Source organism: Aedes albopictus, chromosome 2 (genome assembly GCF_035046485.1).
Source record: "Aedes albopictus strain Foshan chromosome 2, AalbF5, whole genome shotgun sequence".
Taxonomy (NCBI): domain Eukaryota; kingdom Metazoa; phylum Arthropoda; class Insecta; order Diptera; family Culicidae; genus Aedes; species Aedes albopictus.
In genome coordinates this window covers 129583703-129604996 of record NC_085137.1, presented here as the reverse complement: position 1 = coordinate 129604996, position 21294 = coordinate 129583703, and the positions used below count along the sequence as shown (strand labels likewise).

General features: G+C 39.4%; 3 long non-coding RNA genes across 3 annotated transcripts; 1 reads left to right on the top strand and 2 right to left on the bottom strand.

Annotated features, from left to right (window-relative positions):
* Positions 1-6209: 6209 nt before the first annotated feature.
* LOC134289064 (uncharacterized) lies at positions 6210-7086 on the bottom strand. Its single transcript, XR_009998243.1, has 2 exons — positions 6992-7086; positions 6210-6931 (listed from the first exon to the last, which is right to left on the bottom strand). It is a non-coding gene; the product is annotated as an uncharacterized LOC134289064 (long non-coding RNA).
* Positions 7087-12569: 5483 nt separating this feature from the next.
* LOC115263686 (uncharacterized) lies at positions 12570-15010 on the top strand. Its single transcript, XR_009997484.1, has 3 exons — positions 12570-12834; positions 12909-13173; positions 14868-15010. It is a non-coding gene; the product is annotated as an uncharacterized LOC115263686 (long non-coding RNA).
* A 5460-nt stretch (positions 15011-20470) lies between these two features.
* Positions 20471-21293, bottom strand: LOC115259504 (uncharacterized). Its single transcript, XR_009998242.1, has 3 exons — positions 21230-21293; positions 20863-21158; positions 20471-20613 (listed from the first exon to the last, which is right to left on the bottom strand). It is a non-coding gene; the product is annotated as an uncharacterized LOC115259504 (long non-coding RNA).
* Position 21294: the final 1 nt, after the last annotated feature.

Below are 21294 nucleotides of genomic sequence, written 5' to 3'. Positions count from 1 at the left end.
GGATTCAGTCACACTGCATGTGAGGTGATGCGGTCACGTTCGTGTTTAAACCACCAGCCCAAAACATAATGTCAACACAGATAGGAAGAAGAAAAAATAATAAAGTGGAGAAAAGGAAGACCGTCTTCGCGAGTCTCGTCTCAGGTTTTATCTACCCCAATTTGCGTAATGTTCACTCAAATATTATTGCAGAGTGAAACGCGTGTGGTTTAGTTAAAGGTTAAAGGTTACACAAGAATGAAAATTTTATTTCTGACAGTAGCGGCACGGATAATCACCGACTACTTCAATTGCTTATTCTAATACTCCTCCCTAATCCGAGACGCCTAGAAGTTCACAAAATCTATACGTTGTTTTTTAACCGCTAATGGCTTCGTGAATCCGTCGGCTGGTTGTTCCGCCGTCGGAATGTACCGTAGCTGCGCTACTCCTTGTTGTAGGCAATCATGCACAAAGTGGTAGCGGATGCTTGTAGCGGAGGGTTGTAGGAACCGTTATTTGCGATGCTGATTGCCAACTGGTTGTCGCAGTTTACCGGCACCGAACGCTCCTCAAACAGCTGCGAACGTAGTTTGTTCCACCACATCGCCTCCTGAATGGTTCTGGACAGAGCCATGTACTCCGCCTCACAGGATGATAGGGCGACGATTGGCTGCTTCTTCACGTTCCATGATATGGCTCCATTTTGTAGCGTGAATACGTAGCCCGTCGTCGACTTTCGGTTGTCGGGATCTCCACCACAATTGGCATCGCTAAATCCAACCCGAATAAAAAATACAGTAGAAAAACCGAAAGTTGTATTGTAACAGTACTAGAACCATATTGTTACAATATACACCACAAAAATATAGCGCATTTAGTTCACCACTGGACTATCGCACTAGTTTTCACGAGTGCGAAAACGCTAATAAAAGTGCGCGATTGCATCAAATCAACTCGGTGTCTTCAGAGCACTTGTTCTCTATAGATTGAAGAAATAGTGCGCCCGAGGGGCAAATCACTAGCGCATTTTCGATTCAGCCTTGCGTATTGACATACGCAATGGCGCATTTTGTTACGCATTGGCGTATTAAGGTACGCATTTCTAAAATTGAACAACACCTGTCAAAATTTTACAGCATGCACTTTTCAACGCATTGATGAAATTGTTCGTATTTTTATACGCATTGACAAACAAACTTGCATTTTTCTACGCATTGATAGAAAACACGCATTTTTCTACGCATTGATAGAAAACACGCATTCTTAAGCGCATTGGTGAAATGCTCGCATTTTTGTACGCATTGATTAATTACACGCATTTTCCTATGCATTGACGTATTTTTCAACAAATTGTGTATTAAAACTCCGAAAATTCGCCATGCATTCCTGTGCATTTTTCAACGCATTGGCTATTTTGGCGCATTTTTCAACGCATTACATTTTCAAATGCATTTTTCAACGCATTGGAGCATTTTGTAACGCATTTTCATCAAAACGCATTTTCGATTCAGTTGTTTTGGAAGTGATCCGCCCCTCGAGTGCGCCGAAGACATCAACCTGATTTGATGCAATCGCGCACTTTTATTGACGTTTTCGCACTTATAATGTCGCAGTTCGCAGTCCAGTAGTGAACTAAATGCGGTATACAAAAAGAATAATATGTAATCGAGTATGTAATGTAGACATCATACAGCGAATTGTAAATAAGATTTCTAGATTGAGTTTAAATAAGGGCGAAAGTAACATGAGCGAGTTCTCCTCATCGACTCTCTCTTCTTCAAATTAAAGTGACAAGATGCAAGTATGGTTGCACTTTTTGGTCATAAATCGCTAGGTTGTGATGCAATCTAGCGTCTAAATGTAAAAAAGTTCGATTGAATTTGCATCTTGTCACTTTAATTTGCAGAAGAGAGAGTCGATGAAGAGAACTCTCTCATGTTACTTTCGCCCTTATTTAAACTCAATCTAGATTTTTACAATATATTATACAGTTTGTTAAGTATCGTAACAATATAAAAAAATATTTTTCTCCATATATATATTTTTGCAAAACCATACATTTTATTGTAAATGAATTGTTCTAAATACTGATACGTGGGTTTTAATATACCGTACATTGTATGGTACATATATAGTTTCAAACAATAAAATGTACCGTAAATATATTGTTTTTAATTGTAATTTCACTACTGGCTATAGGGAATCGCGCTACTTGGGCGGTGGCTTCTATATTTGTCTGTTTTACACTATAACTCAGTCAAATTTGAACCAATTGACACAACTTTTGGAATGTGGTGAGATAGGTATAGTATACAGTAGACGTTCGGTCGGTGCAAACGATTTAACTGCAATGCTTTTTAACTGCAAGTCCGGTAAGTGCAACAAATTTGCAGTTATCGCACCGCCAAACGTCAAAATGGTGCGCCATGTTAGCCCTAATGAACAGTCGAATGAATTTTTCGTTCATTTTACGTCAATTAACGGCTTGTTGACACTGTCAGGCATTGCAGTTATCGAATTTTCGTTCGCTAAGTGAAACGTAAACATGTTGCAGTTATCGAACGTCTACTGTATACCCGTGTACAACATTTCAAGTCAATTGGTTCAAAATTGACTGAGTTATAGTGGAAAACAGACGAATATAGAAGCCACCGCCTAAGTGGCGCGATACCCTACATTTAATCAAATGGTTTTGGAATGGTTCTCTTTTGTTATGTTGTATTGTCGCGCTTATCTTACATTCTCAACAAGCTGCGTTCGAAACGCGCAGCATCAGATCGCGCCAGACCGCGCTCGTATGATTTACACACGGTGTGCACCTTGGCTAAAACTGTTTTTGCAGCCGCCGGGTGGGAGCTGTCATGGATAATCAGCCGCGAGATCAGCCGCCATATACAAATCAAACGGGGCGCAATCTTTTCGCGATAAACGATGGCTGGTTAAGATCATCAGCATCTGAGTGATTAAGCTGGGATGCACAATATTGTGCATCATAGCTTAATCACTCAGATCCTGCTGATCTGAGTCAGCCGCCATAAGATTGCGCCCGTTTGATTTGTACACGGCGGCTGACAGCTCCACCCGGCGGCTGCAAAACAGTTTTAGCCATGGTGCACACCGTGTATAAATCATACGTGCGCGGTCTGGCGCGATCTGAGGCTGCGCGTTTCGAACGCAGCTTGCTGAGAATCTAAGATAAGCGCGACAATATTGTTTTACATTACATAAACCATATAATCACAGACAAACAGATGTAACACGTTGAACGATTTTCAAGAAAGAATAGTGTTGAACTCATCCACTGATTTACGGTAATCTGACCTGCGTTTCTCCGGGTTGACCTACATTCGTATTCCTCTCATCGCACTCTGCCTCTGCGCACCTAGCCCGCCATATCTCTTGGATCTGCAGTCCTTAGGACACCTAGTTTACCACTTATTTAATCATTTTATTGACTTTGAATAGATGTTTCAACTTATTCACTTTTTTCTCTTTCCTTTCCTTTGCAACAAAAAAGTCACGAACATCAACAAAACAAAGCACGGATAAATCTAAAACTGAATAAATAATTTAAAATAAACGGAAAAAAAAATATTTCGGAAAAGTGAAAGGTTCAAACAGCGGCGTCATGGTCGCAATTTTTTCCGCAGTCAAGTTCGCAGATTGTGAACAATCCTCGGTACCCACTTTACGTAATTTATGTTTAGTCCCTTACTGTCAGAGCTGTCAGATCAGTGTAACACGCTAAATAAAATTTACACAAAAGGCAATTTACGCGGAAAAAAATACACGGTTATGAATATTTATTGGGTACCGGACTGGACACCGAAAATTTGATCGTTACATCGAGGTCTTGAAATTAGTCTATGGTTCAAACGTAAGAAAAACAGTATAATATATCGTTACATAAAGATCGGATGTAAATGTATAGTAGCTACAATCTGCACAGCTTTTAGCGAACCATTCCATTACAATACCCTTTATTGTAGCTGTTACACTGTATGGTGTAGGAATGGTTTTCACCAAATACAAATAGTTTTTATCCGGGAATTGCTCTCTCCCACAGGAAATTTGACGTTTACTGAGGTCCCCATTTTCAAAAATTACGAAGGAGTGAGGAAGATAGCACAAACTGGTGCACAGGCTAATGAGCCTCTGCACAAATCTGGCCTACTGCTCACTCCCACAGAAAATTTGAAAACAGCTCGCACAGTAAAAGAAGTCAAATGTGACTTTTACCTTAGATAATTAATACATAGATTTCCAACTTATGAAAATAGCTGGCAACAAAACAGTAGCGCCTATCTCGGAATGGTGGTCGACGGGTGAACTATTCATTTACTCTGCCCTGCGCATGTGTAGCCTGTTGTTTTGTATCTAAGTAACCTGGTAACATGGAATAGAAATTTCAATCAAACAAACTGTCATTTCGAGTTCGTTAGAGTTGGAAAAGAAAACGGCGTATCGTTAATGCGTGTTTCGTAACTGTGAAAGTTCTGATCAACGGAATCAAGGGAACCATCTACAGGTAGTATACAACAATATGTTTTCAATTATTCAAAATTTCATATTTTGCGTTTCTTCCAGCTTGTTTGAAACCACATCAGAATTCCACGATGTCCCCAAATATGACCCGGTGTATGTACACCTCTGCAGATTGGGAACCGGTGTGTCGGATCCAGCGATACCTGGAGGCTTGCCTGTAGATGATCCCAATCTAATGATGAGCGTTTTCGACGGTCATCTGAACCTAGACCACAAGAAAAGATCGCAGGTTCTCATTTTCATGCTGGACGACATCTTCGCAATCCCAAAGGAAGATGTAGGATTCTGGTCGGGCACTGGGAGAACTCCGCACGAGGCGATCCATCATAGCTCATTGGGAAAAGGTTCAGGGCGTCAACCAACCGACGATAATCTACAAATCTCATCGCCGAAGTCCGGAAGCAATTATCGAGCGTTTATCGGTGCGATGCCCCACAGTCGTCGCAGCTCTATATTTTGTCGAACTATTATTTAATTTCATTTACATAATTATATTATAAAAAGAGTTCATCCTTTGATTTTTTAACGTCCATCAATATATAGATCCCCAGGCGCTGACTGTTTTGGTGACCCTACTGGAGCAAGTACTACTGCTCCGTCTCATTTGGTTGCATTTTTTTTTTCCACAAAACACAACACGTCAGTTGCCAAGGTTTCGGCAAACCCATCAAGTGCGCAGGGTAGTTCCATTGAAAATGCGCACCTCCTAGGTGGTTTAATTCACCCGTCGACTAACAGATGGGGTAAGTGCGGCGATGCCAACTGCATGCATACTGCGATGCTTCAGTTGGATATCTACACTACAAAAAATCCAATGATTTTATTTATGTGTGAAAACACATATTTCAAAGACAGAGTTCATTCCGACGTTTATAACCGCCACACATATACTTTGTTTGTGAGACTGCTATAGGTTTATGTGTCATCCCTTATAGTAAAAATCTATATAGCTTCACACATAATTCCAAATAGTGGCTCATGAACCTGTCGCCTCCCGTGAACTTTGTTGATATTTCTCCTTTTCTTTTCAAGATGGTCGATCAGCTACAGGGAGGTGAAAATTTTTGCGGGTAAATAAGAAATATTTGATATTTTACTGAATATTTCTATATTACATCACGTTTTTGTATTTCAGGGCGACGGAAAAGATCTTAGCAAAAGATTTAAACATAAGAATACAGGATGCACGGTGGTGCAATGCGGCTTCGTCACAGGGGGTTGCCGGTGTCAAGGCCGGAATAGGCTGCTGCCCGCATAATCACTAACTTTAAACGCAACGTTTCTCATACTGTAGATGACCATTAGCAATTGTCATTGAACCATTTCTCAGACTGTGTGAGATAACAGTATGATAACCATACCATGTACAGATTTGCCAGTTTGACAAATGGTAATCCGCCAATTTACAGTATGTGGAATAGGCGGTTAAGATTGGTTACCATAAAAAATCTCTCGTTTTCTCGAACAAATTTTTCGCAAAACCGTAAAGCTTACTGTCAATATACTATCCAGTTTTTCAGACAATTTACCGCATAGCAAATGGTTAGAGAACAGTTTAACCATAAATTTGGAAGGAAAACGAACACTGTATGTGTTATTATTGATTTATGATCTTAGATGGTTATTCAAGCTTATGCCATATGGGTCCAGTGTATTTGAACCATTTAAAAACAAAATTGCGGTTATGCGTTCAAGATCTTTTTATTCATTAAGTAATAATTATCACCTCCACTCACAAGAGGATTTACACTTTTCCAAAGACCTCCACGCATCATTGCGTGCAGCGCATCCTTCATTGAAAGAGGAGCATCTCGGGTCTTTCTGATAGGATGGGCAGTGATGACTGCTGAACTTCCCCGATTCGTGACGCGTCCCATTGTGGCCCCGGTGGCACCTACAGCGATGAAAACCTACTGTCGTTCTTGCTCCGGTGGGAGTGGATTTGTAGTCGCTAGAGACACACATCCGATTTTTCGGGGTGCGTCTGCCTCGTTTACTTCGAGCTTGTGTATTTAGTGACGGCCTTGGTACCTTCGGAAACAGCATGCTTGGCCAACTCTCTGGGGAGCAGCAACCGGACGGCGGTTTGAATTTCCCGGGAGGTGACCGTCGACCGCTTGTTGTAGTGCGCCAGACTGGAGGCTACGGCGGCGATGCGTTCGTAGATGTCGTTGGCGACTTGTTGGCGAAGCTGTTGTTACGGGTACGGGTTACGGGACGAGACACCGGTGTCCGGATGGACTTGTTTCAGCACCCTGTAGCGTAGCTTTCCTTCTTCTTTTCGCCCTTCACGATGTTTTTCTGAGCCTTGCCGGCGAACGACTTCTCGATGGCCTTTCCGCTTACTTTCGGTGCGGTGGTGCCGAGCTTTTCGCGGTGGTTGTCGGTCAATCTCCTGCTCCTACTGGAATACGGGGGAAACTGAGCACCAAAAAACAAAATAGAAAAATCATGCAAAACTTACCTTTTTGCTCCCTCTAGTTGCTTTGGACCGTTTATTTACCGAGACAAGTTTTCAAGTTTTTTCTCTACAAACTGCAAAAGCTCGATCGGTACATACCCGGATAAAAAATTACCATTCATTACATGGTAAATATTATTAACATATGACTGGATTTATTGTTCACAATAAAACACATAGTAGATATATCGTTACTTTTTACAATAGAAATCAAGCCCATATAGTTCGTACAATGAGTCAACATTAGCTTTATTAGTGACAAATTGATTTGATTGTTTTTCAATAGTTCTATAATAATTTAAAGTTACTATCAGTAAAAATTAATTTAAGTTGTTTTCAAATAGTTGCAAAAGTGCCTGCAAAGTTCTTATGGACTTCTTATTAAAAAAGAGTTTATTTCTCAATTACACTTAAAAACAATTCGTAACAAATAAATAACCATAAATATTATTGTTGCTTGGATCATGTTTGAATAATCAAATACAAAATCACTTGACATATTGTTTATAGTTTTCGTTATAAATTTGAATACAATAGATGTTTCGGTTATCGAATGTTTTCGCTAAAACTTCAACGACTGACAGACGTCAAGCCGTGTTGGCAGAGGAAGCTCTCAATGAATAACTGAGGAAGTACTTATAGAAAACTAGCTGAAAAGCAGGTTTTAGCCAAGTGAGGATGTTACGACAAGAAAAAGATGAACAATGGTTTTTCTAATGTTTTCCAATAAATTAAAGGAATCTAGTAAATAGTAAACTACCAATGATAACACTACAAATACAATTAGTTTAATTGGGTGTTCAATTGACGATGTTAAAATAAACATGCAATAATATTTGTTGTTATGTAAACAGATTTCGCCTTTGAAAAACCAAAGAATTCATATTTCTCGGTAGCATTTTTCTCCAGCATTTACAGATACTAATGGCCACATGAATTGTGAACGATTTATGGTATGGATCATACAACCTGAGGTCTGACTTGTGATATTTGGCAATTATTTGAAAAGATTGAAGATAGATCTTCTCAACAGCTGCCAAGCAATACATACCAGACAGACATCAGAGTGTTTGATTCTTATCCTAAAATGTGAATATCATTCTGGCGGCCGTTGGTGCTCGTAAATGCTGGATATAAATGTTAGCGGGAAATATAAATTCTATGGATTTTCAAAAGCGAAAACTGCTTACAAATAACAACAAATATTATTGTGTTTTTATTGTAACAACGATTCATTTGACGCCATTCAATCAATTGTATTTGTATTGTAAGAACAATGAAAAAACATTAAGATATATTGTTTTCTTTTGAAAATTGCCCTAAAAATGTCTCATAAAAACACAATACATTCTATTGTTTTTCGCGAAAAAGTGTATGAAAATTTTCTCAAAATGTTATGGTTAAGATACATAACGACCACCATTTTTTATTGTAAAAGTGCCATTTACCATTCGCCGAATGGTATAGAACAATAGGGGTGATGGTGAGTGTGCCGTGTAAATTACAATACGTTTAATGGTGAATATTTTTCGAAAAAATGGTGTTGTAACAATAAAATTTATCGTATTTTTATGATATTTTTTATCAGGGTACACCAATGTTCGCAACTATTTGGCAAACTGTTGGATTTAAGTGGCATATAGTGAAATACACTTGTGTAAGTGTGTTGCGAAAATATAATCGCAAACCGTTTGAGAAAAGGGTTTTCTATATTGCCACCATATCTCCTGAGTTGTCATCCCTATATTATTTGACAATTTCTGCACAATATGACATATTGTTACAACTTGGTATGGGTACATAGACCGTTCTTTATGATTGAATGTTTCGAGTTTCATAGTTTCAACAGAAAAGCACCTGTTCGTGGTATAGTAACAGTAACAGATGAGGGGGGCATACTGTGTGGAGTGTAATACAAATTGTATTTATCTATGCGGGTGGTAAGTTGATGATAATTCGTCAAAAATCTCTCTTCTAATCATAGTTACATTCAGGGCCGGATTTAAGGGGGGCCAGGGGGGCCATGGCCCCGGGCCCCCACATTTTAGGGGCCCCCACAAAATCTAACTTCAAATGGGAACCGAAAAAAAGTAGTGCTAGAAACATCGTAATTTTTATAACAAGTACTTCTACTCTCAAGATGTGTGTAAAATATTGTTCTTCAAATTAAAAAGAAGCAGATATCTGCCTTTTCATAAAATTTCAAACTTTCTCTGAAAATTGTTAAGATTTTTATGATTCGGAATGATCATCTTCACCTGAATTCTGGATGAAATCTTAAACTCTATGGAGTAGAGAGTCAAAATTTTCTACTGAAAATTCGTGTTTATTTCTGTCGAAAACTATTGGTACCGTCGTGCGGGGCTTCTTTATACACTTTTTCATGGTTTTTCAACTTTATGACATTATAACTCCCAGACTAGTGAATGAATTTCCGCAATTTTTATACACAATAATTGTGAGTATGTATGTAGGATGTATGCAAAATTTGAGCTAAATCCATCAATAAACAAAAAAGTTGTTCATACACCAATCGGACACATCTCATATAGAACCGGATGGGGGCTACTTTGGACATTTTTATCTATAACTAAACTGCATTTAAAATTCCAGGGTTATTTGGAAAACTACATTGTACCAATACTGTAGTATACTGTATCGTATATAATTTAAATAAAATTATGCGTTTTAAGATGGCTCTGTGCTACCTTTGGTATTATGAGCAGCGTGATATTGCTATATAGATAGCCTGAAAAAAGGGACCATCAATCCTTTATTTGGGCGAAACGGTCATTTATAACGTATAACGATACAAATATTCGATTGTATATGCTACGTTGATACATTTTGATTTTATTGATCAACCCTTTGAAATTTATGAACTGTAGAAACAATGCCTACAGACCAAATGTTCTGATACGTTATGTATATTATATTGGTTTATTCGATGTTTTTTCGCGTCCTGACAAGCAATAAACGGTCTGTTTGAAAAATAATTTCAACCAAATGAAGGGAAAACTATTGCTTTATAATAGTTCCTAAGACATCAAACAGATTTGAACCGTATTTTGAATTCTAAAAATCCATATTCAAAAAGGTCCAAAGTAGCCCCGCATTTCAAAAGTAACCCCGCACGACGGTATTAGTTCTTTGAAGATTTGCAAGTGTTTCTATCAGAGTACGATTTTTTTTTAAGTTGTAGAGTTTGATTCCGCTTACCAAACTTAATAAATTAATAATTTATTCAAATTATTAAAAAAAATTTAAAAAAAATATTCAAATCGAATCCCAGAATTATTAAAAGAACTAGCAAGAATTTTAGGCGGATTTTTTTTTGCAAAGATCTGGTTCGGTTTTCTTCAATATGATTAAATTCATGACGAATTTTTCTTCCTGGCTTAAATGTGTAATTCAAGGCCAACTCTTAACAAATTCATAGGTTCCTTATTTTCCAATTTTCCAATTTTTGTTTATATTGACTAAAAATTCGTCCGCAAAATATTTTTACGAAATTTTACTTATATTTCTATTCAAATTAAAACAGAAATTCCATCAGGAACTCATGATCTATTTCCGATGAAATTTCTTCAACAGCTTTTATAGAATTTCCGCTAAAAATACCACTATGAGTTTTTTGCCTCTTGAAGTTTCACAAAGAGTTCTCAACAATTATTTTGCGTCTTAAAGTCGCGTTAGAAATGTTTATGCTTAAGATCCACAAAAAAAGAAACCTAGTAATCGGTTAGCAACGCTATAGATTTCATCAATGATTCCGCAAGAAATTCCATTTGGAGCTTTTGCAATACCGGCCCCAAAGATAGCGCTATAAATTTTATTTGAAATTTATCGAAAATGTCTCCTATGAAATCTGTTTTTAAATTTCTTGAAGGACTTTCTCATGAATTCCGACTTGATCAATGGAATCTAGTACTATGAACACTCTCACTTTCGGATAAAGCGTGATTTATTTGATATTTTTTTACAATCTTTTTCAGGCTAGATTTTCATGTCTGTATCTCTGTTATGTTTGGATTGCCCTTTTTATAGTTACGCTAATTAAGCTAGATTAATTTCTCCAATTTTCGGAAGAATTTTTCATATTTTTAGGATTTTTCTACAATGAAAAAAAAAAATATCCTCTAAAAAGAGGGCCCCCACAACACTGTGGCCCCGGGCCCCCACATTTGTAAATCCGGCCCTGGTTACATTTCAGTTGATTAGACTCATCGGCAAATTAACGGCTGCAGAACCACATACGACGGTACATCCATCAAGCTAATTCTGTGCCACCAACTTTGCCACCAACATTTTCATCGCCACAAGCGGCTCCGGAGTTCGTGCGTCTGCTGCTTGTACTTCCGGCCAAAAATTAATGAAAACACCGGCAGAATATCAACCATGTTATTGTTATTCTATGTTGCAAATATATTGGTTAAAGTGAATAAACTTTGAAGTGTTTTATTGATTTTTGTGTACAAAAAGAACAGAGTTGAAAATACCAGTGAAGGAGGCAAAAATTTCAACAGAATTCCCAAATAAAATATATAAGCCAGTAGAGATAAAAAGTATGTACTACGGTTTTCAATTTGATAAGAGCCACATATACATCGAATAAGTTGAGAGTTCATCTGAAGGTATGTGTATGGAACATTTTTACTATTAGTGAAATCTAATTGCAAAAATCTATAGTAGCTGACACATACTATCAATATGGATATTTTTCTCAGTGTATCTATTAATTATCTACACTCAGAAACATAACAAATCACAGACAAATGTCAATTTCTTGATTTTGCTTTGGCTGACCAAGCCATGTGGGAAATTACACTGTTGAAAATGCTTTGACATCCATGTGCACAACAGAACATGTGCTCGATGAACAAATTGAGATTTGAAATTATGAAAAGAAATCCACGTACTCCGGTGAGACTCGAACTCACGACTCCCAATTCGCTAGACGGGCGCTTCTATTCCTTCAAGCTACGGAGTCACTCGACTATCTCCGTCGCCAGCAGGCCTAGAACTGAACTCGATTCCACAATCGCACATGGTCAAAGCATTTTCAACAGTGTAATTTCCCACATGGCTTGGTCAGCCAAAGCAAAATCAAGAAATTGACATTTGTAAGGTGCTACGGTCACCCTTACCGTATTCGGTCGGCCGAGGACCGACCCGTCGAGAGTCCGACTGCACACTAATTGCCATACCAATAAGTGATTGGAAGGCAGTGCCCGAAGCTCTCGACAATTAAAAATAACTTCCTCTCCCGCTTTGACATACATACATGTGCACAACAGACAATGTGTTAGATGTTCATCTAATCCCATCCGAAGGGGGTTTGGATTGTGAAAAGAAGATAACCATGTGCGATTGTGGAATCGAGTTCAGTTCTAGGCCTGCTGGCGACGGAGATAGTCGAGTGACTCCGTAGCTTGAAGGAATAGAAGCGCCCGTCTAGCGAATTGGGAGTCGTGAGTTCGAGTCTCACCGGAGTACGTGGATTTCTTTTCATAATTTCAAATCTCAATTTGTTCATCGAGCACATGTTCTGTTGTGCACATGGATGTCAAAGCATTTTCAACCGAAGGGATGACACTCCGATCTTTTGAGTTTAATCTTTTTTTAATCTTTTTGAATCATTCTGAATCTTTTTGAATCTTCTCGAATCACGCATACAAAAACTAGAGAAACTTTCGCTTCAGTGTATTGAAAGTACCTGTCAAACCAGGAACTTCGTTCGCGCGCGGGTGAAAACAAACATGTGCTTTCGACCGAAATCACCGGCTCCGATCCCGAAACTTTATGGAGATACGTCCCTCGGGGAAGCGCTAAACATCTCCCAGAAGGTAACCTAATATTCCCAGCTGTATACACTATACTATAGTTGTAACTAAATTAATAATTAATTTCGCTATTGCAGAGTTGTTCGCCACCGCGACGGAGGAAACGCCGATGACGGTGGAATACATTTCCGTTGAGCTACGAGGACGAACAAAGACCGTTGGAAACGGCCTAAACCTACAATCACCGGCGGTCGAACGCCTGCAGCGTAAATTTCCCGTACACAGAATGCAGCAGGGCACTGCAGTGATGGCTGCAGAACTCCGTTACTGTATCACCGGGTGTGCTGTTCCTGGCAATGGAAAAAAGCAATTCGAAACACCTAGCTCTTATCAAATTTGAAAGTAAGTACGAAATTTGGAAGCAAAAGCTAAAGCATTTTCAATGGCACTAGGGTAGCCCTAGACCCATGAGCACCTATTTTGGGAACTTGCTGCTATAACTCAGTCAATTTTGAACCGATTGACTTTATTTTTGAGACACGATTAGATACGCACAGTATCTAGCCATGTTCAAAACTTCAAGTCAATCGTTTTGAAATTTACTGAGCTATAGCAGCAAGTGCTCAAAATAAGTACCGCTGCTCAAATGACCCCAGAATTTAGGTAGGCATTGAATGCATCTAAGATTGTGCTTGTATTTTAGACAGTGCTACTTGATAACAGATTAACCCTTTATAAGGCAGTGGTAACTATATTGCCACCTACTGTTTGTAACTATACTGCCTATGATCGCATCTTTTCTGGGTTTCCTATTCATATGGGACAATTATGCGATCATAGGCAGTATATTGCCACCTAGATTTTTGAGAGTTTCTTTCAAACAAAAATTGTTTTGTACATGTTATCATGTATATAATCATTTCCATAATAGAATGCGTTTACAACTCTTCTAGTTTTCACGGCCTTATAAAGGGTTAAGTGAATGATCTATTCTATGACATAGGGTAATTATTCCTAAATTTTCTGCTCGAATCTGTTTCTACCGGTATCCAACAGGAGAGAATTGATCGTGTTCCTGGACTGTAGTTTAATGAGGAGGAGTTAGACTGGAAAGCGTAAATTCGATAATTCAAACAAATGTGTCAATGTTAACACGTCTAGAGGACCACTATTGGCTTAATTTAAAAAGACACATACACTATTTGCATAGATTTAACATGGAAAGGGTAATGGAGGTTCCACTAAAGGAGGATAACAACAAACCAATAGCGGACCCCAGAGGTGCTGTCAACAATTTCACATTTAATCAATCTTCCTAGGCTTAGGGCAGTGGAACCATCTCGACAGGGCTTCTATTTTGGGCACGTTTCCGCTATAACTCAATCAATTTTAAACTGATCGATCTAGTTATTTGTACGTGTGAGATACGTATAGTACAAAAATTCAAGTAAATTGTTTTGAAAATGACTGGTTGAAGTGGAAAGTGTCCAAAATATCAACCACTACCAAAGTGGTTCGGCATCCTACATATTTACATTTATTCATAAAAGCTTCCTCCAGTAACAGATAGGGAAAAATCAACTTTTCGAGACCAGTGCTCAACGTGTCGAGTGAACTTTTGAAGTGTGGTCGCCTTGAGTTGCTGTCAGCTGGATTTTTTGTCGCCTTCCGTATTAGCGCTTCAGCATTGTGCCAAAACATAACAGTCATTAAATCTAATGAAAGGCGTACTATTATCATTTAGTTTTTACAATTTACCACCACTATTATTTATACTGTTCCTTTTAATTCCAACGATGTGCTTGCCCCTACTTGCATAATAGTCCTATTTGATTTTTTATAACTTAACGTTACGAATAGCCATATTTTCAAACGTCAAATGCCGTTTTCTCAATTCCTACTTTTTACAAATGGGATTGTTATGCGAGTGGGGGCAGTTGCATCATATGACAGATACGTATTTCGACCGCTACTGTAAGGTCGTTTCAGTGTTTCGTACTTGACTCGGCTCATTCACTAACACGCCCAGGTTCATCATAACTCTTTACATTTTTTTTCATCAAAGCTCGTACATTTGTTTTAAAAATTCGTTTCAGGCACTTCTTGCAACCATGGCTAGCTAATGGCGCCATATACATAATTAAAAAACCTACTTGGAGCAGCTACTGTCTCATCCATCAAATGACTAATATTTTTATACATACTTTTGTGTAATATTCATTAAAAATTCGGTGGGTGGGCTGGGGTGTTTCATTGGACTCTATAAACTATCCGAAATTACACTGGGATTCTGATTAGGGCTGCTAGAGTATAAATATAGCCGCCACAATGATCGCTCTTCATTATAGTAGAGGTTTCTTGAGCACAAATCTGTTGTGGAAATTGTTTCAATTTTCTTCCAGGTTTTCTTAATGTTTCAATTATGCCTGGTTTACATTGTTCAACTGAAACGAGCATTTCACTTGTTAACTTCTCAAACATTTTCAGTCCAATGGAATGATGTGTTTACACTTAGCAAATGTCTTGAGTGTCCACTTGAATCAAGTCACTTGCACCATGTAACCCAGGCATTAGATGGATCACTACCTATGCCCTTGTATGTTGCGAGATGACGCATAACTAGTAAACGAGCTTCAACATGTATTTACTTTACTTCTAAATTGTTCTTTGAGTAATTCTTGCATGCTATCAACAGTACTCGAATCTTTTACCTATTCCACTCGTAGCACCTTTGTGGCGAAACATCTTCGAGTATTAGAAAGCAGAATAATCTCGGCAGGGCTATTTTGAGCTCTTTTCCGCTCTAACTCAGTCAATTTTGATCCAATTTTTAAATAAAAAGTTGCGATGCGTTGATTAGGATTGCTATGAGATTTGGGAGCTTGGGTCATTGTGGCCGCCATTTTGGGATTCAAACGAGCTTGTCCTTAACAAAACAAATCAAACTAGCAAAGCGAAAGTCTGAGATTCCTCATACATTCGTATTTATATTAAGTTCGTGAATGCAGGTAAGCGCGCAGGTAAGTATGTACCTATAGGTAAAGTTTTTTATGATACAGCCTAAAGGATGCCGAGTTATTCTCCTAATTGAACAGATCTTGCCGCGATTAAGGTTCACCAAGTCCTCCGAAGTTGTTTGGTGACGCAGACTACACCCTCTTATCGAATAGGCCAATTTTTCTTTGTAGTTATTCTCTAATTTAGTAGATCTTGCCGCGATGAAGGTTCACCAAGTCCTCCGAAGTTGTTTGGTGACGCAGACTACATCCGCTTATCAAATATGCCAATTTATCTTTGTAGTTAATCTCTAATTTAGTAGATCTTGCCGCGATGAAGGTTCACCAAGTCCTCCGAAGTTGTTTGGTGACGTAGATTACATCCGCTTATCAAATATGCCAATTTATCTTTGTAGTTAATCTCTAATTTAGTAGATCTTGCCGCGATGAAGGTTCACCAAGTCCTCCGAAGTTGTTTGGTGACGCAGACTACACCCTCTTATCGAATAGGCCCATTTTTCTTTGTAGTTATTCTCTAATTTAGTAGATCTTGCCGCGATGAAGGTTCACCAAGTCCTCCGAAGTTGTTTGGTGACGCAGACTACACCCTCTTATCGAATAGGCCAATTTTTCTTTGTAGTTATTCTCTAATTTAGTAGATCTTGCCGCGATGAAGGTTCACCAAGTCCTCCGAAGTTGTTTGGTGACGTAGATTACATCCGCTTATCAAATATGCCAATTTATCTTTGTAGTTAATCTCTAATTTAGTAGATCTTGCCGCGATGAAGGTTCACCAAGTCCTCCGAAGTTGTTTGGTGACGCAGACTACACCCTCTTATCGAATAGGCCCATTTTTCTTTTTAGTTATTCTCTAATTTAGTAGATCTTGCCGCGATGAAGGTTCACCAAGTCCTCCGAAGTTGTTTGGTGACGCAGACTACATCCGCTTATCAAATATGCCAATTTATCTTTGTAGTTATTCTCTAATTTAGTAGATCTTGCCGCGATGAAGGTTCACCAAGTCCTCCGAAGTTGTTTGGTGACGCAGACTACATCCGCTTATCAAATATGCCAATTTATCTTTGTAGTTAATCTCTAATTTAGTAGATCTTGCCGCGATGAAGGTTCACCAAGTCCTCCGAAGTTGTTTGGTGACGCAGACTACACCCTCTTATCGAATAGGCCAATTTTTCTTTGTAGTTATTCTCTAATTTAGTAGATCTTGCCGCGATGAAGGTTCACCAAGTCCTCCGAAGTTGTTTGGTGACGCAGACTACATCCGCTTATCAAATATGCCAATTTATCTTTGTAGTTAATCTCTAATTTAGTAGATCTTGCCGCGATGAAGGTTCACCAAGTCCTCCGAAGTTGTTTGGTGACGTAGATTACATCCGCTTATCAAATATGCCAATTTATCTTTGTAGTTAATCTCTAATTTAGTAGATCTTGCCGCGATGAAGGTTCACCAAGTCCTCCGAAGTTGTTTGGTGACGCAGACTACACCCTCTTATCGAATAGGCCCATTTTTCTTTGTAGTTATTCTCTAATTTAGTAGATCTTGCCGCGATGAAGGTTCACCAAGTCCTCCGAAGTTGTTTGGTGACGCAGACTACACCCTCTTATCGAATAGGCCAATTTTTCTTTGTAGTTATTCTCTAATTTAGTAGATCTTGCCGCGATGAAGGTTCACCAAGTCCTCCGAAGTTGTTTGGTGACGTAGATTACATCCGCTTATCAAATATGCCAATTTATCTTTGTAGTTAATCTCTAATTTAGTAGATCTTGCCGCGATGAAGGTTCACCAAGTCCTCCGAAGTTGTTTGGTGACGCAGACTACACCCTCTTATCGAATAGGCCCATTTTTCTTTTTAGTTATTCTCTAATTTAGTAGATCTTGCCGCGATGAAGGTTCACCAAGTCCTCCGAAGTTGTTTGGTGACGCAGACTACATCCGCTTATCAAATATGCCAATTTTCCTTTGTAGTTAATCTCTAATTTAGTAGATCTTGCCGCGATGAAGGTTCACCAAGTCCTCCGAAGTTGTTTGGTGACGTAGACTACATCCGCTTATCAAACATGCCAATTTATCTTTGTAGTTATTCTTCTAATTGAATAGATCTTGCCGCGATGAAGGTTCACCAAGTCCTCCGAAGTTGTTTGGTGACTCAGACTACACCCTCTTATCGATTAGGCCAATTTTTCTTTGTAATTATTCTCTAATTTAGTAGATCTTGCCGCGATGAAGATTCACCAAGTCCTCCGAAGTCGTTTGGTGACGTAGATTACATCCGCTTATCAAATATGCCAATTTTTCTTTGTAGTTAATCTCTAATTTAGTAGATCTTGCCGCGATGAAGGTTCACCAAGTCCTCCGAAGTTGTTTGGTGACGCAGACTACACCCTCTTATCCAATAGGCCAATTTTTCTTTGTAGTTATTCTCTAATTTAGTAGATCTTGCCGCGATGAAGGTTCACCAAGTCCTCCGAAGTTGTTTGGTGACGCAGACTACACCCTCTTATCGAATAGGCCAATTTTTCTTTGTAGTTATTCTCTAATTTAGTAGATCTTGCCGCGATGAAGGTTCACCAAGTCCTCCGAAGTTGTTTGGTGACGCAGACTACATCCGCTTATCAAATATGCCAATTTATCTTTGTAGTTAATCTCTAATTTAGTAGATCTTGCCGCGATGAAGGTTCACCAAGTCCTCCGAAGTTGTTTGGTGACGCAGACTACACCCTCTTATCGAATAGGCCAATTTTTCTTTGTAGTTATTCTCTAATTTAGTAGATCTTGCCGCGATGAAGGTTCACCAAGTCCTCCGAAGTTGTTTGGTGACGTAGATTACATCCGCTTATCAAATATGCCAATTTATCTTTGTAGTTAATCTCTAATTTAGTAGATCTTGCCGCGATGAAGGTTCACCAAGTCCTCCGAAGTTGTTTGGTGACGCAGACTACACCCTCTTATCGAATAGGCCAATTTTTCTTTGTAGTTATTCTCTAATTTAGTAGATCTTGCCGCGATGAAGGTTCACCAAGTCCTCCGAAGTTGTTTGGTGACGCAGACTACATCCGCTTATCAAATATGCCAATTTATCTTTGTAGTTAATCTCTAATTTAGTAGATCTTGCCGCGATGAAGGTTCACCAAGTCCTCCGAAGTTTGGTGACGCAGACTACATCCGCTTATCAAATATGCCAATTTTCCTTTGTAGTTAATCTCTAATTTAGTAGATCTTGCCGCGATGAAGGTTCACCAAGTCCTCCGAAGTTGTTTGGTGGCGCAGACTACACCCTCTTATCGAATAGGCCAATTTTTCTTTGTAGTTATTCTCTAATTTAGTAGATCTTGCCGCGATGAAGGTTCACCAAGTCCTCCGAAGTTGTTTGGTGACGCAGACTACACCCTCTTATCGAATAGGCCAATTTTTCTTTGTAGTTATTCTCTAATTTAGTAGATCTTGCCGCGATGAAGGTTCACCAAGTCCTCCGAAGTTGTTTGGTGACGCAGACTACATCAAATATGCCAATTTTCCTTTGTAGTTAATCTCTAATTTAGTAGATCTTGCCGCGATGAAGGTTCACCAAGTCCTCCGAAGTTGTTTGGTGACGTAGACTACATCCGCTTATCAAACATGCCAATTTATCTTTGTAGTTATTCTTCTAATTGAATAGATCTTGCCGCGATGAAGGTTCACCAAGTCCTCCGAAGTTGTTTGGTGACTCAGACTACACCCTCTTATCGATTAGGCCAATTTTTCTTTGTAATTATTCTCTAATTTAGTAGATCTTGCCGCGATGAAGGTTCACCAAGTCCTCCGAAGTCGTTTGGTGACGTAGATTACATCCGCTTATCAAATATGCCAATTTTTCTTTGTAGTTATTCTTCTAATTTAGTAGATCTTGCCGCGATGAAGGTTCACCAAGTCCTCCGAAGTTGTTTGGTGACGCGCAATAGATCTTCTTTGAAAATCATCAGAACTTATCGTAGAGAAGGTTCACCAAGTCCTCTGAAGTCGTTTGGTGACGCGTAATACATCTTTGAAAATTGATACATTCTTCCTAACCAGCAGAAATTGTCCTGAAGAAGTTTCTTATCCTTTGCCAATTAATACAACCGCTACCGACAATACACGGCTTTCTAGGCTGAGTGGGTAGATTTAATTTTGGTGGTCAACGTCATACGGCCCCGAACAGCCGATAAAAATGATGGGAGTGTTTTTGAAGATGTGTTAAATGCCATTTCGGACCAGCAACAATTAAACTAATTCATGTTGGCTAACAAAATTTACAATATACAACTATATTTTCATCCTTTTATTACCCCAGAAATTCTTCGTCAGCGGATACTCGAAGAAATACCCACTTCCTTCTGCTTGAACAGATACCGCGAAAGAAACATACAATTACCATCCATGGTAATAAACTGACCCTGCTGGAACTGCTCGGCCAGTACTCGAATCGTTTTGCTGCCCTCATGGCAGAACGTGTTGGCAAGGTAGATTTCCTGCTCGGCATGGTGCATCCCTGTATAGTACGCATAGGAAGCTCGGGCCGCTGTCGCCAGCATGGCATAGATCAGCACCGCCATGTAGGCCACCCGGATCGGTTCGATGTGGCAGCCGATTCTCTCGCTATTATGCCGCGATAGGACGCACTCCGTGATCAGTCGCAACCGCTGGATGGAGAATTCGCTTCCAGTGGGCCGCCGAATCCAGCGAGGGATACATAAAGTGTTCCAGGTTGACGAACTGCTTTATTTGGTCGATGGTGTTCCTATCGAACATTTTCGATATTACGTGCCACGGGTTCATGGCCGGGTTGCGGATCGTCTCGTGCATTTCCAACTGTAGGTTGAATTGAAAGGTGAGATACATACAGCAATTGTGCTCATTCTGCGAATGGAGTGACGTGAGAAAAGTCGGAGTCGTATATCGAGGTGAGAAATCTCGACTCGAATGAGGTGACTCTCCATTTGATTTACACGGCGAGTCACTTCATTCGAGAGTGGATTCCTCATCTCGATATACGACTCCGACTTTTCTCACGTCACTCCATTCGCAGAATGAGCACAAATACCACAGTTCCGAACCTACCCAAACGTGCTGCAGACCAATGAGTGCAACGAAGAATTTCACGGAATCAAAGGTTTCGCTTGGGCCGAAGAACAGCATCCAATTGCAAAAAAACTGCCTACAGAGGATGTCCCTTGGTGAATGCCTGAGGATCAGAGAATCGTAGCGACTGAATGGCCACCTTCATTAACTTCCCAGCGGTGAAATCGTTCCTTATGGCGCGGATCCGTCGGCGCGAACTCATCGGACTCTGGACGCATTGGGCGACCATCCGACTTTTTAAATCGTGGGAGGCGGCGGCAATGGCTGAACAGCAGCTGAAATAGATTTTAGTGTTTAAATAGTTATTTAAGGTTATTTAGTAACGTAAATAATTAAAGTATATTACCTTAAGTTTTGTAAATTTTTTGTTCCGGCCTGTTCCGACTGATCTGATGTTGCATGCCGATCGTC